Source organism: Pteronotus mesoamericanus, unplaced genomic scaffold (assembly GCF_021234165.1).
Source record: "Pteronotus mesoamericanus isolate MK-2021 breed Mesoamerican mustached bat unplaced genomic scaffold, CSHL_Meso_final contig_26, whole genome shotgun sequence".
Lineage (NCBI taxonomy): Eukaryota > Metazoa > Chordata > Mammalia > Chiroptera > Mormoopidae > Pteronotus > Pteronotus mesoamericanus.
This window is the reverse complement of record NW_026555109.1, coordinates 12,037,534-12,053,512: the sequence shown is the minus strand read 5'-3', so window position 1 is coordinate 12,053,512 and position 15,979 is coordinate 12,037,534. Positions and strand designations below refer to the sequence as shown.

Here is a 15,979-nt window from a genome sequence, read left to right as displayed (position 1 = left end):
TAAAAATAGAAATTAAAGTGCTGACTGGTGGGGCTCAGTTGGTCAGGCATCATTCTGCAAAGTGAAAGATTGCCAGTTAGGTTCCCGATCAGGGCACATGCCTAGGTTAGAGGTTCAGTCCCTGATCCAGATGTAAAAGGGAGGCAGACGATCGGTGTTTCTCTCTTGCATAGATGTTTCTTTCCCTCTCTTTTCCTCTTTTTAAAAATAAATAAATAAAAACTTCAAAATAAAGAAATTAAAGAGAGAGGAAATGTAAAGGTGGATCAATAAATGCTTGTTCCATGGATGAATGAAGGAAGGAATGAGAATTCTCAGCCATATTTGTCTTGTGAAATTGGAGAAGATAGGAGTGAACTTTGGCAGGCCAAGCAGGAAGCAGCTGCAGTGCCTCAGACAGTGGATAATGATGGCTGGGTCCAGCATGGAACAGTGATGCTGACTACAGAAACATGGCAGACTTGTGTCTCATTGCCATGTGTCCTGATGAGTTTGCATCCATAAATACTCAGCAGTAAGAATCTACCTGGTTGTGTGATATGCTCTGATGACATTCAATATTTTCCCCGTTACTTCTCTCCCTCCTCACTTCTTGTAATTGTTGGTTTGTTTTTTCTTTCAATGTTGCTGGTTATATTTTTATTGCTTGTTTGTTTTGTTGATTAGGTCCCACTCATAGGTATTTATCTTTCACCCCCTGGATTATTTCACTTAGCATAATGCTCTTCAGTTCCATCCATGCTGTTGCGAAGGGCAGTAGCTCTTTCTTTCTTTCTGCTGCATAGTATTCCATTGTGTAAATGTACCATAGCTTTTTGATCCACTCATTTGCTGATGGGCACGTAGGCTGCTTTCAGCACTTGGCTATAGTCAATTGTGCTGCTGTGAACATTGGGGTGCATAAGTTCTTTCAAACTGGTTTTTTTTGGATTCTTAGAGTATAATCCCAACAGTGGAATCACTGGGTCAAAAGGCAGTTTCATTTTTAGCTTTTTGAGGAAATCCCAAACTGTTTTCCACAGTGGCTGCACCAGTCTGCATTCCCACCAACAGTGTTCAAGGGTTCCCTTTTCTCTACAACCTCGCCAGCACTCATTGTTTGTTGATTTATTTATGATATGGCCATTCTGACCTGTGTGAAGTGATATCTCATTGTGGTTTTAATTTGCATTTCTCTGATGGCTAATGAAGGTGAGGCTGAGCATCTTTTCATGTCTCTGGGCCATGTGTATGTTCTCCTTAGAGAAGTGTCTGTTCAAGTCCTCTGCCAATTTTTTAAATGGATTGTTTGTCTTCCTGGAGTGGAGTTGTGTGAGTTCTTTACATATTTTGGAGAACAGACCCTTGTCCGAGGAATCAGTGACAAATATATTTTCCCATACAGTTGGCTCCCTTTTCATTATACTGATGTTTTCTTTAGCCATGCAGAAGCTTCTTATTTTGTTGAAGTCCCTTTTGTTTATTCTGTTCTTTATGTCCCTTGCTCTAGGGGACATATCAGTGAAAATATTGCTGCATGGAATATCTGACAGTTTCTTGCCTACGTTCTCCTCTAGGACATTTATGGTGTCATGACTTATATTTAAGCCTTTTATCCATCTTGAGTTTATTTTGTCCTACCCTCCTCTTCTTCTCCTTCTGGTATCCCTATTATATGGATATTATTACATTTCAGGTTGTCCTGCATTTCCCTAAATGCTTTTTCATTCTTTTTGAGTCATTTTTCATTTTGTCGCTCTTTCTGGGAGCTTTTAAAAAAAATCTTATCCTCCAGCTCACCAATTCCATGCTCTGCTTCATCTAGCCTGCTTTGGATTCCTTCTATCGCCTTCTTCAATTCAGAAATTGTAGTCTTCATTTCCTCTTGTCTCTTATTGATAGTTTTTCTATGTCCTTTTTCATGCTGACATAGTTTGCAGTAAGTTCCTCGTAGTTTCCCTGGAGTTTTTTGTAGTTTTCTCCGAGCTCACTGAGCTCATCGAGCGTCCTTAGAACCATTGTTTTGAACTCAATGTCTGATAGTTTACTTTCCTCTATTTCATTTAGTTCTCTTTCTGGGGATTCCTCCTTTCCCTTCGAATGGGGGCTGTTTCTTTGTCTTTCCATTATTTGTGAGACATGTTTTTCTTTTATTCCTCCTTCTTAAATTGATGTGGCTTGACTTGTTGACTTTGTGGTGTGAACTTCTATGGTAGGAGACCACTGTTTTTTTTTTCTGGGTCTGCCCATGATGATGTCAGATGTTGTCCCTGTCTGACCTTAGGCAGACTGTTTGAGACTTTCAGGACTCTACTGTCTGTGGCTGACTCCTTCAGTTGTTAATCTAGTTACTCTGCACTCCGCAGTTAGCCTTAGGCACCACAGGGTTGATCAGAGTCCCTCCTGGGGGCAGGGTATTGTATCCTCTGGTGCTGCTGCCACTCAGGGGAGTGGTCTGACTGAGGCATATGGCTGTTGCCAAATGGAGGATGAGTCAGCACCAGGATCCTGCTGGTCACTCTCTCTGTTCTTTCCTCAAAGCATCTGTCTCCAGTCTCTCCTCATATGTCTCCAGACCACTCTGCACCCCCTTTGGCCAGGGGTTTACTATCTGTGACTGCCACTCTGTACAGAGTAGTCAGGCTTTAGCACCGCAGGGCCAGGTCAGAGTCCTTCCTGGGGGCAGGGTTATTGTGTCCTCTCATGCTGCTGCTGCCGGGGAGTGATCTGTCTGAGCAAGATGGCTGCTGTCATATGGGGCATGGCTCAGCACCTGGATCTTGTCTGCTATTTCCTCAGTTCTCTTCCCAAAGCCTCCTTCCCCATTTCTTCTCAGGTGTCTTTAGCCCACCTGCCCCCACCTTTGCCAGAGCCCAGGGTAAGTGGCTGTAAGTGAAAATTTATGCATTGGCCCTTTAAACGGCTCTTTGTGTCTCCAGCCACCCATCTCTGGCGGAGAGCAATCCTGCTGCTTTTCACTGCTGACTGTTTTCTGTTAACTTTTTTGACTCTGGTGCTGTAGGCCAGATATCCCTGCTTATGGTTTGATCTCATTCTTCTCAGGGGGATCAAACTGGCCATTTAAATATCCCTCTGGTGCTGCCACCTGTGGGAGCCCAGCCCATCTTCCCAAGTCTCTACTGCACTCCTTACCAGTCAGGTTGTGCCAAAACTGATTCCTCTATCTGTCCGAGATTACAAGGCTCCTCTCTCACTATTGTTCAGTTGTTTGCTCCAGGTGATTTCTCCACAATTTAGTTGTAATTCCAATTGGACCTGGGATGAGGTCAGTGTGACTTCCATTTACTCCTCTGCCATCTTGCCCTTCTCTTCCTTCTCTCATTTTCTACACGAATTTGATGATTGGAAACCAGGGCAAGGACTTTAGGCTATTTTGAAGAGAGTGACTGAAATTATTGACAAAAGACTATAAGCTGGAAAAATGGAAGTGAAGAGGAAGAGAGATATTTGTGAGAGGAGAAGTAAAGGAGTGACTGGACTTGAAGGATTTATAATGTTGAAGTAATTTGTGCTCAAATGTCTAATTTTAGTGGTAGAACAATTTCAGGTGGTAAAAAGTAGAAATGGAAATCATAGGTGAGTGGTCAAATACTGATGATTTATCTGCAGAGACGCTGAATGCTATCGTTGTTGCAAGATTTGGTAGTGAAGACTCTGACCCAGTTAGCAAAACCTGCAGTATAACCCTTCAGGAGGTTAAGAGAATGGCAGGAAGCAAGACTCATGGCTTGGAAATGTTACCATGGCAACTACATGTGAAGCTGTATTCCAGGAGCTTTGGATATACTCAAAAACAAGACATTTTTCCTATGTTCATGGAGCTTCCATTCTTGTGGGTAACGATAAACAATACTTACCATGCAAATAAAGGATATTGAGAGACAACCATTTGGCTGAACTATACGAAAAAGTTGATATTTCTTAGAACTGTTTAGAACTGCTTAGAACTGTTGTCAATATATCTGCTTATATCTTATTGGCCAGACCTTAGTCATATGACCACACTTGCAAAATGTAATCTTACTAATCAGCAACCACTAGTCCAGATACAATTATGAATTCTATTTCTATTAAAGACAAAAAAAATCCTGATATTTCTAGGAAACTTACTTAGAAGATAACTTGTGTATGTCTTTTGTTATTTCTTCATAATTCTTCCTCCATCCTGCTGCCTGGAATGCACTTATGATTTTTTGAGTTCTAGCAACTCTTTTGGAACATGAGAATAAACAAGGTATACACCCTAGAGATTATAGAGCAGTTAGCTAGAAGTCGTGTCAGTCCCTCAGGTGTTGGGTGGCAAAGCTGCCATGTCAGCCCTGGAGAGATAATTTCTATTCTATTAAGCCAATGTTATTTGCAGTGAAACCTACTCCTAACTGATACATAATGAATTTCAATTATTTCCTTATATGCTTGCTTTCTCACTAGAGTGTGAGTTCCTTGAGGGCAGGCATTCTATTTTTATTTTATTTTGTTAGAAAACTATTATATTATTTTATTTTTTAAAATTTATTTTTACTTAGAGATGACATATATTAGTTTCAGATGTACACCATAATAATTCAATGTTTATATACCTTACAAACTTATCACCACAATAAGTTTAATAACCACCTGTCACCATGCAAAGTCATTACAATATTATTGGCTACATTCTCACTATGCTGTACATTACATCCCCATGAACTATTTTATAACTGGAAGTTTTTATTTTTTACTCTCCTTCCCCTTGTGAACCCATTCTCTACCCCAACCCTTCTGGCAAGTATTAGGAAAAAACTCATAGCTAGAGAGAGGTTGTATTTTTAAATATTTGTGCCCTCAAGCATTCAGTAGCAAGCAGTGGGCATGACATATATTCAATAATCTTTGTAGAGTCAAATATTTTGTCTTGAACATAGTGATTCAATAATTAATAAGTTATATGAATGAAAAACTACATTTATATATTATCAAAGATAAAGACAGACTTTCTAAGGATATTAGTAAATTAATAGAAAAATAGATAAAATTATAATTCATAAATATTCACAAGACCATATATATACATATATATCAAAGCATGAAAATACATATTTGATTTTGGTGAGAAAAATTTACCTAAGGCTCTTCACTCTAATTCAAAGAACTGAGCCCAATGAATAGTAAACAAAGGAAATGGTTGATGGACACTTTTAGAGAAAGAAGGGGGAAAACAAAAGATAGTTGGGAATAAAATAATTTACTTGCATGGGACTTAAACCTAAGCAAATCTGCAGACCTATCTCAAAGGAAATCCATGATGTCTGAGTTTAGATAATGCCAGCAACCATCCTTTCCAAACTGAAAAGATTAAAAATCTTAATTCTTCCTTCTGTAGATAATGGTTTTGTGTTACAGCCAAGAAAAATATGATCTCTGCACCTAGCAGACTATGAAATTATTATAAATCAAAAATCAAGCACACAGCTTCTCAATAACCATATGTGATTGGATATTGCAGGCTGCACCCAGTTCAATTCAGTCTGGCAGTCATGGACTTCATAATGAGATTAGAGCAACACTATTTTCACTTCATGTGAAAAGTTTAGCAATACAACTAAAACTATCAAAATAATCAATTTATAAATCTAAACAAACCATTAGAGTGAAGGAGCCATAGTAGATATTAGGGTCAATGTCTAAATCAATAATATTCTATAACTCTAGTGACAAGTCAGATATACAGTAGAGGATCAGTTTTGCTGCTGCAAATGAAATCACTAACAATCAAATTTAATTTAGTATCAAAAAAGACATGTGGTAGGCATAATAGATCTAATTCCCCTTCTCTGATCAAGGAAAAAGAAGGTCAATTATTGTTTCACTCCCTGGAAAACAACTAGCTAAACAGAAGATGTTTTCACTTGTTAACAGATAAATGTGCAAAGGTGACAGTGGCAGTGTAGCATTACAAAAATGGAAATGAATAAGGCAATAAAACTCAAGATTCTAATTTGGTCCATTCTTCTTCCTAGCTGGCCAAACTTGGGTAAGCCATTTGGTTTCTCTTGGGTTCAACATCTTATGTAAAATTAGAAAATAATGGTTTCATAAGAGGGTGAGTTCAATGAGCTGTGAAATGTTTTGGGAGGCAATACAAACTCACCTGGACAATTTGGAATCTGTAGGCAGAGACCACAGTACAAGCAAGTCTGGGAGGTAAAAATAGGCACCTGCTTTTAGAGAACAAGAAGTGAACCAAACTGGCCTAATAACAAGTTTGTCCAGTGCATCAGACCCCTCCTGGGCACCATTGTGAATTTATTGCCTTTTTTCTTATTCCATCAGCAACTTTCTCTGCACAGTCTACAGGCAGAGAACTTACAGTTTCTTATTTGGGGACCACATCATGCCTATCAGTTTCCTGAGGCTTCTGTAACAAATTACTACAAACTGCGCAGCTTAAAACAACAGAAATTTATTGTCTCACACTTTTGGAGGATGAAGGTCCAAAATCAAGGTCTCAGCAGGGCCGTGTGTCTCTGAAGGCACTATTGGAGGATGGGATCCTTGGCTGCCTCATCCTAACTTCTTGTGTCGCCTGGAAATCCTTGGAGGTCCATGCTTATAAAGGCACCAGTCCAGTGTCTGTCTCTTCCTTCATGTCTTCTTCCCTGTGTGTCTCTCTGTGTCCTCTCCTATTCTAATAAGGACATGCAGACTTAGGGCCCACTCTACTCCAATAAGACCTCCTCTTAATTTACCTAATTCCATCTGCAAAGACCCTATTTTCAAATAAGATCAAATTATGAGTTTCTAGGTGACATGAATTTCAGGAGGATGCTATTTAAACCACAACACCATGTATTTCTGATACTGCCAGGTGATTTCCTGAAATCACATGGGGCATCCTCAGAAACCCAGATAGCTGGTTACTTGTGTATAAATCACAAGTGACCTGTGAGATGTTAAACATTTGGAGTTGCTGATTTCTGCTTGTTCCTTTGATTTCTGCTTGATCCTTTGGCCCTGACAGAGCTGACAGATCTTAAAGACTACCAGTATGAAGCAGTGGGTAGAACCAATGCCCTTCCTTCTTTCTGGAATTCAGATGCTCAAGTTCTGGCTGCCTTGGTTGTTCTTGAATGCTTTTACATTGATTTAATTGTTTTGTTTTTGGTGCTTTATTCAGCTTTTATAGTTGTTTTTGGAAGGGTTGGCCTTATGTAAGCACCTTGTCATAGCTGGGAGCAGAAGTCTGCTGTCTTCCTTATCTTTGCAATCTGTCCTGCCTTACTTTTAGTAGGAGATAAAAAAAGTAGCCCACTAAATTTCCATATACTCCATCTCCTCTCAACTACCATAATCTCAGGACTATTTCTAGTCTACTAAATTTGATAAAGTAGCTCTGGTAATTTAAAAAGTTCTTTCATATATACCATTCTTACAACTAACTCTATGAAGTCATTAATGGAGATATTATATCTCAATTTTAATATAAATGAATTATGATGAGGATAGCTAAACGATTATCTCAGGGCCTATAGATAATAAATGAAAGAACAAATTTACATATCCATACTTCATAATTCCAAACTGTGCTGTGGGAAAGGATTTTTAAATTACATTATTAGGTGGCAAAGTAGTAAGGACTAGACATAAGAGAAAACTTTTAATGCCAGTATGTTTCCATTTTACTTAGGAAGAATATAACTAATTAAAAAATATTTGCCCATTTGGTTAACTTTCAGAGGTTGGAACTTCTTTGGGAATAATGATTTATTCCTCTCCATAATTAAATTGACCTTTGAGCACTTTCCTCATTTATGGTCTGGGTAACCCTGTGTTTCCTGGGTTAATGGTTCCATTTTAGGCCTACATTTCTTGTGATATTTGTGAATGTAATCATGGTAAATTGCAAGTTAGTTATTTAACCTTTCTGTCTCAATTATTCAATTTACAAATTTGTGATAATTTAGCCCCTTATTAGAAAAGAAGAAAGAGAGGGAGGGAGGAAAGGAAATAAACAGAATATTCAATTTTACTAGATTATGAGGAAACTGGCATGTTACATGTATTAAACAATGTTTATATATGTATAATCTTACTATGTGAAAACATTGATATGAACTCATACTACATTAAAAATTGTATGTACTCTTTATTTAAAACTGGATTTTAAAAATAGGAAAATAGGTCCTTAATATTTAATGACACTTTTACTGTTGTGATTAGAAATGAAGAATGATATTCAAAACTGTTTAGATGGTCCTGACAGTTTATGAACATTGTGCGTAGGTGTCATCTTATTCAACCTTCCACATGGAAAGAACCCTGAAAAAGGAGAACTGTGAGAGGAAGTGGAAGTTTAATGGTAGAAAACATCAGTTTGTCCCTTTTGATGATTAGTTTGGCCATTCTCTGGTGATTAGTAGAAATTATCCTTGTTTGGAGCATTTCACAGAATGTGACACTCACTGTGTGATTTGCCAAATGACTTTAGGTGCTTTTGGGCTACTGATTATTTATACAGCTGCCTCCTACTGATGGCAAACAATAATGCCATATGACAACATGGCAATGAATGTGGAGACTCAGTTTAAATCAACATTAAGTAAAAAATGAAAACATTTTATTTATTCAGCCTCAGGCTCTTAGAGAAACCTAGTGTCCAGTCATTTTCCAGGGTACAGGTTAGGTGGTCCAAACATTCAGAATAAGTAGAATCATAGATGTACATAATCAGATAACTTAGGAGAAGAAAAACCAAATCACCATCCATTTTGGTTGTAATATTCTTCTGCAGAATGGACTGGGTTCTTATTTACTTATATCTTAATTAATCACTTACTGTGTAAACAACATTGTCATTTTTCCTCTCTAAATTCTTCTTTAGGTCCATGCCTTTGTTGGTCAAGTTTTCTTACAAGTAGACTACTGTTTGTCTGTTACTACTTCTCCCCAAGGCTCCCTATAACCCACATAAAAAGTTGATCATATTTTATTAACATTTTGATTTTTTAAAAAGTATCTGGTTAATTTTGCTGAAACTATAACCAAGTAAATCAGGGCTCAGCACATGGAACCTTGATGCATGACCCAACAATTAGTGTTGAGGGAAACAGGTTTTTATTTACCAGATTCTAACCTCAGGGATGCTGGGAGCACTCCTGCTCAGAGCTCCTTTCTTCCATGAGACCCAGCACTTCTCTTGCTCCCCAAAAGGCTATAAGCCCAATAGTTCCCCATATCCTCATCTGTTCTTAAGCTGGCTGCTCAAAGAGTTCTCCATCTCCTCTGGAAGGTACACTTATGAGTTTTAGAATCACCATCCTCTTGCAGCAGCTCTCTCCTTCAGGATCTGGGGTACATTGTCCTCAGCCTCCAAGTAATAGTCCAGGAAAACATATGTCATGTTGCACTGGATCATGGTTAAGTCCAGGAAGGCACATGTCCCAAGAGAGTGGCTTCTTCTATGTCCCTCAGAAAAGCATGAGTCTACAGTCTTTGGTCACAGTTCAGCATTCCAAGCATCTTCCACTAATCTGTGTTTCATTAGGCAGGTTCCTTTGAAGATTCATCAGCTTTGCCGGATCACCACATAGCTCCATCAACTCTCTCCTTACACCTGTTTTTTTCTGCATGGCTGCTACTTTTCTACAGACTGTATGCCTGCTTCCTTACACCAGGCCACATGGTCAGATCTTCAGAGGAGCAGATGTAGCTCCTCCCTTACTATAGGCAGCATGGCAGAATCTCTCCTGGTTTATGGCTCCTTCCTCCTGGCTACCTCCTCCTTCTCTCTCTTCATGGAGACTTTCATGGCTGCCTTCTGCTATGGCTGGCACAGCTCCTATCTCACTACAGACCTCATGGTGGACCAAACCCCCTTTTGTTTCAGAAGAGTGCCCTTATTTTAAATGCTTACCTGGAACTTCCTATGTGACTTCATATCTGACCCCTTCTACAGTGGGCTACTTTTGCCAGTTTCCCCAAACCTTACCTTTATTGGGCTGCCATCTTTAGTGAAGGCAAGAGAGACTCAGGGATGCAGGGGCCTTCACCTCCCTTGGCTATGTCACAAGTCAGGGTACATTCTGAAAGTCATGTACACCTTTTTCCTGGGGCAGTAGCACAGCTATTATTTTTTCTGTAGTTATGCAAAGTATCTTAAATGCTCTATCATCTCCTTCCCCACAGGGGCTGTAGGGACTGTGGGGGTGCCTCGTTATGCACCCCATTATAAAAGCACACATAATTTTTTTGGTGTGGTTCTCTTTTAAATTTTATTTTTGCTGTTTATTTGCTGAGGTGAAGTACCAAATAATGTGTTGGCATTCTTTTGTATTTTTTCCTTAAGAGAACTGTGTCCTTCCTAATACCCAGTGAGCCAGGATTATGACCTGTTTTATCAATTTTGTATATTAAATTATGGAATGTGCTAATAACTCAGGCATAAAATAAGTGAAAACCCCTACAATATGAAAACAATGAAAAAGTTTGTGCTTTTGATGAATAAACTGGTTTTGGATAACAATGCAAATAATAAAGAGGAAAAATTACAAATTATTATTTAATTAATACCAAATTGTGTGGTGAGATTTCAGGGCTGTAGAGATTGAGGAAAAGTAGGGATCTCTGTGTTTTATTAGATAGTAATGTCTTAGAGAGGAAATGGAATGAAAGTGGCACTTGAAAGCATTTGATTTGATAGTGTAAAGGATGAAAATAAGGATTTAGGTGAAAGAATATGAGCAAAACATGGCTTTGAAAAGGATCACATGTCTAGGTGTAGCAATACTTATTTTAAAGGTCCTTTTTTTAAAAACTGTTAGAGGAAACCTGTTAGAAAAGAGATCTTATCAGATGGGTGTCTGCAGGCCAGGGTGAGGTTAGATTTGCCTGGTTAAAAATAGGGAGTGAAACTCCATTATTATATCAATATTTTCTGATAAGTAATACCTATCTTATTGCAGAGAATTTGGAAAACACATGAAAATACAATGAAGAAAACTGGTCACTTATAATTTTACCACCAGAAGAAAGCACTAAAATCATTTTAGTGTTTATTTGTCCTGGCTTTTCTTTTGAGGAGGGCTGTGTGTAGGTACATATTTTCTTGTATAAAAATGGTATTTTTCACTATAGACTGTTAATGTCCTGATTTTTAAAATTAATATTATCCTATAGTTATTTTCAAGTCATTATTCTTTGAAAAATGTCAGATGATACTAATATGTTCCTTAATACTAAACTATTCTTGTATTCTTGGACTAAATTTTGCTTGATGATGATGTATTATTCATGAAATATGCTGCTGGATTAAATTTGCTAATTAAAAAAATCTCTATTCATAAAGAAAATTGGCTGGTGGTTCCTCCTTATTTGTGAGTACAATAAAAAAAAAATCAGGCTTATATAAGCATTGCCGAATTAATTGAAAAGCTTTTCATATTTTGCCATGCTCTGGAAAAATTTAAATACCAGTTAGACAAACACTGCTGGTATTGGGACTTCTGGTTCCAACAATGTGTTTGGCAAAATTAACATAGAGCATTCCTATTACGATTACCTAGACATGCTAAGTAAAAATACAAGCAGAACAAAAATTAGAGAGAGAACCACGTACCCAAGAGAGAAAGGAATCCCTGAGATTTCCAGAACTAAAGGGAATTTTACACTGAAAAGCTGCAGCAGGAAGTAGCCCTGGTGCCATGGAGTTGATTAACATAGAGAGGGGCAGTTCCAGAAAAGCTGAACCTTGGTCTTAATGTCAATACAGGGATATGAGATTAGGGGAAGTGCCCCTATAGTTGGGAACTGAAATTGTTTGTCCTGTTTACTGCTGGGCCTGGCAGTACCAATGTCCTTGTGAAAAGGGCAGTGTATGAATAACATCCTTTGGATTTCAGGCTCAATTTATATATATCCAAAGGAATGATAGAATATCTTCAATGTTCTGGCCAAAAAAAAAAAAAAAAAAGAAAGAAAAGAAAAGAAAAAAATGCTGCCCGCCTATATTTCTTATCCCACAAAATATCTCAAGATAATAAAGACAAATTTATTTTTAGAAAACAAGTGCTGAAAGATTTTGACTTCAGAGATACTCTAGTTAAGGAAAATTCTAAAATATATACTTTAAGCAGAAAGAAAAGGATTCCAGATGGGACCACTGAGATAAAAGAAAAGATAAAAAGCAGAAAGTGATAAAAGTGTAGGTTAATCTAAATTAATATTAAGTGGAACAACAATTGTGGTTTCTTAAGGGATTAAACATATAGAAATGAATTACATGGTAAAAAATGACATTCCCATTCTGATGAAGAAAAATAGGCTTTAACTATTTTGAAGTCTGTTTATAATCTAAGTTGGTAAATGTTTTGGTTAACTTTAAACTTAAATAAGTGAATATTGCATAATGTAATTTCTAAAATATCAGCAAAAAATAGAGCACATAACTTCAAACAAGCAGAGAAAAAAGTGATAAAATTATTAATTTTTAAAAACAGAAGAAATGTACAAATTTGGAAAGTAGAAAACTTAAAATTAAATAATAAATATAAATCAAAATCAATTTCATTAGCTATAAAGAGATTAAGTGCTTCAGTTAGGCCATGATTACAGAAAAAATGAAAAAATAAATCTAACATATAACAGACAAGCATTTTGAAAGATGGAAAATTATATTTTTGTGAAATTGACAAAAAGAAGATATAGCAATATTAGGATGAGATAAAATAAATTTTAAAGCAAAAAACACTAATAATACAGAGGTTACATTATAGTGATAAGCAGTTTAACACACCAGCAAAAGAAAAAAACACCAAGAATTTGTATGTGCTAAAATTTATAAAGCAAAAATTGACAGAAGAAATAATCACAGTAGCTTTTAACACATGTCTCTCAGTAACTGTGACAGAACAAGCAGACAAATGAAAATATATAGAAGTTTTAGACAATACAATGAAAAAAATAAACTCAGTAGTCATATATAGAACACTGTAACCCTAAGCTGTAGAATACATACAAGACATTGATAAAAAATTGGTCATATGATAAATAATTTAGCCAATTTTAATACAGTTCAGAAGACTGAAATTACACTGGGTTAAGTTCTCTGACCATAATGCTATTAAGCTGGAAACCAGTAGCCAAACAATAACTAGGAAATTCAGTCAAGTTTGGAGCAAACACCATACAGAAGACCAGCAGCAGCAAAAAGAAAGGCCTGAAATGCAAAGGCACTACCGGAGAACCTCAGGGGGCTGCAGTCATTGAGGATGGGGCAACCAAATGTGGGTCCAACATCAGAAATCATCTGCCCTTCCTCCAGCCTTGCGCATTATGGAGATTAAGAACAAATAGCAGCGACACTTAATGTTCCTGTGGTATAAACAACAGCAGTGGAAGGAAGAGCTATCAGCTAAGAAAAAACAAAAAAGAGAGAGAGGGTCTTGGTGACAAGGCTACACCAAAACCTATACCCAACCAGGGTGTCCAACCCTCGGCCCATGGGCTGCATGTGGCCCAGTATGACAATGAATGCCCCCAAACACAAAATCGTAAATTTAGTTAAAACATTATGAGATTTTTTGTTGTGATTACATGTCTCAATGTATTTAATGTGTGGCCCAAGACAACTTTTCTTCTTCCAGTGTGGTAAAGAGATGCAAAAAGGTTGGACACCCCTGTGCCAAGACTATTGACAACCAACAAGTGTATAATGAAACCACAGTGACCCTAGTGTGAAGAATTTTCTTATGATGAAGCTATAGATGAATTTGCTTCTTACTTCAACAAAATTCTCTCAAGATTCTCATTATAACATCAGATAGACCTCATGGGAGACCTGGACCATTCCGTACAGCTCTCCAGTTATGCCAAACACATGTTTATTACAGAAGAAGACTGGCTCTGGAAAAAAATAAATTATTCCGCAGGGCATCTCAAGAGATTTCACAGATCTGATCATTATTAATGACTGTAAAACACCCAATGGGTTAATTCTGAGCCACTTGCCAAATGGACCAGATGCCTATTTTAAAATGAACAGTGTTGGTCTGTGTAAAGAAATTCAGAGAAGAGACAAGGACCACACAGAACACATACCTGAAATCTGAATAATTTTACAACATGGCTGGGCCTTTCTATTTGGATGGATGCCTGCATCTCTTTTTCCACATAATCCTCAGTTTATTGGAAAACAGGTTGCCATATTCCACAGTCAATGAGATTATATCTTCTTCAGATTTTACAGATACATATTCAACAATGAAAAGAAGTGAGTATTCAGGATCTGAGACCATGTTTTACTTTAAAATTAAGATCTTTTCAGAAAGGAGCTTTTGATTCTAAATATGGAGAATATGAATGGGTCCATAAGCCCCAGGGAAGTGGACACAAGTAAAAGAAAATTCCATTTACAAAGTACTGAAGGAATAGTATTGGATTTTGCTGCATAAGCTTATCTTGAATTTGTGACAGAAGACTCTTCCAAAAGGCATTCACTGATTTCATGCACCTTCTTTCGTGTCTGGACAAATTACCAAGTGCCATAAATTACCACTCATTGTTTCTGTAGGAAATACAAATAAAAGTCATTCTGATGAGGAAAAAATTTAGGCAAGTTTGGAAGTTATGGAATATGTTAGCAAAGACCCGTGGGTAAAAGAAAATAGCATAATGGATAATAAAAAAACACACTACTCTGAATTTGATAAAAATATTACATAACAAAACTTGTGGTATACAAGTAAACAACAACTTAGTGGTAAATAAATGTACATTAGGAAAGAAATGATAAAAATTAATGACCTAACATCATCTCAAAAGTTATATAAGGACCACTAAATAATTGTAATGAAATAAGATAAAAATATAAATATAAGAGGAAAAATTAATGAAATATGAACATATAAAAAAGTGTATCAAAATAGTTATGCAGCTGACAAACCACTGGTGAAAAAAATGAAGGAAAATAAAATAAAGTCACAGATACCAGTATCAGTAATGCAACGAGTGATTATAACCACAGTTGCTGCACACAATAGGAAGATGATAAAACAATAAGAGAATACTATGGGCAACTTTATGACAATAAATTTGAACATTTATTTTGAAAGAAAAAAATCTTAAAAATATATTACAAACTAGTCTGACTAAAGAGGAAATAGAAAATCTGAATAGTCTTACGACTATTAAAGAAATTGAAACAGTTATCAAAATTTTTCCAAACAGAAAATTATATCCTAAATGGTTACCTAGAATCTTCTATTGAACATTCAAATGACAGATGGTTCCAGTCTTACACAAACTTCCAGGTAGTAAAACATGAAGATGTTCTCCCTTGTTTTATGAGACTCTCCAGGGGAGTAATCCAGGTTTTGTGGATCTTGAAGCATAGAAAACATTTGAGACTTTTTAAAATGAGAATACAATATAAAATTATGAATATAGCATTAGTCATTTGGCAGAGTTCTATGCAAGTGACAACCCCTAAAGCACAAACTTCATTAGCATCATGGTAAACCTACCTCTGAGGCTCATAAAGCTTGAGACTGATATTTAAAAACTGACAAGGATAGTGTGATTAAAATACGACCTAGTGTAGTTCATGAACACAGATTAAAAATAAAAATTTAGCTGATCATATCCGACAATATCTTAAGTGAGATAATATATCATGATAAAGTTGTATGTACTTCATGATTGTAGGAATTGATGGAATTAGTTAATATCATTTATATTATATAATAAAGTAATTTACATTACAAGATTAGGGAAAGGTGCATGATTATTTCTATAGATGGAGAAAAATATGATAAAATGTTAATATTCATTTGTATTAATATATTGTTAAAAACCATCTCCTAGCCAATTGGACATAAAATGGAACTTCTGTTACTTCATGAAAGACATCAAAAATAGTCTTTAGCAAATATAATGTTTGATGAACTAATTGAAACTACTGTTTCCAGCAAGATGGATGAATTCCACAAATATGACATTGGGATGA

At 36.5% G+C, this 15,979-nt stretch overlaps 1 pseudogene; it reads left to right on the top strand.

Annotated features, from left to right (window-relative positions):
- The first annotated feature begins 3,563 nt into the window (after positions 1-3,563).
- LOC129071176 (ribosome production factor 1-like) lies at positions 3,564-14,426 on the top strand (annotated as a pseudogene).
- The last annotated feature ends 1,553 nt before the right edge of the window (positions 14,427-15,979 follow it).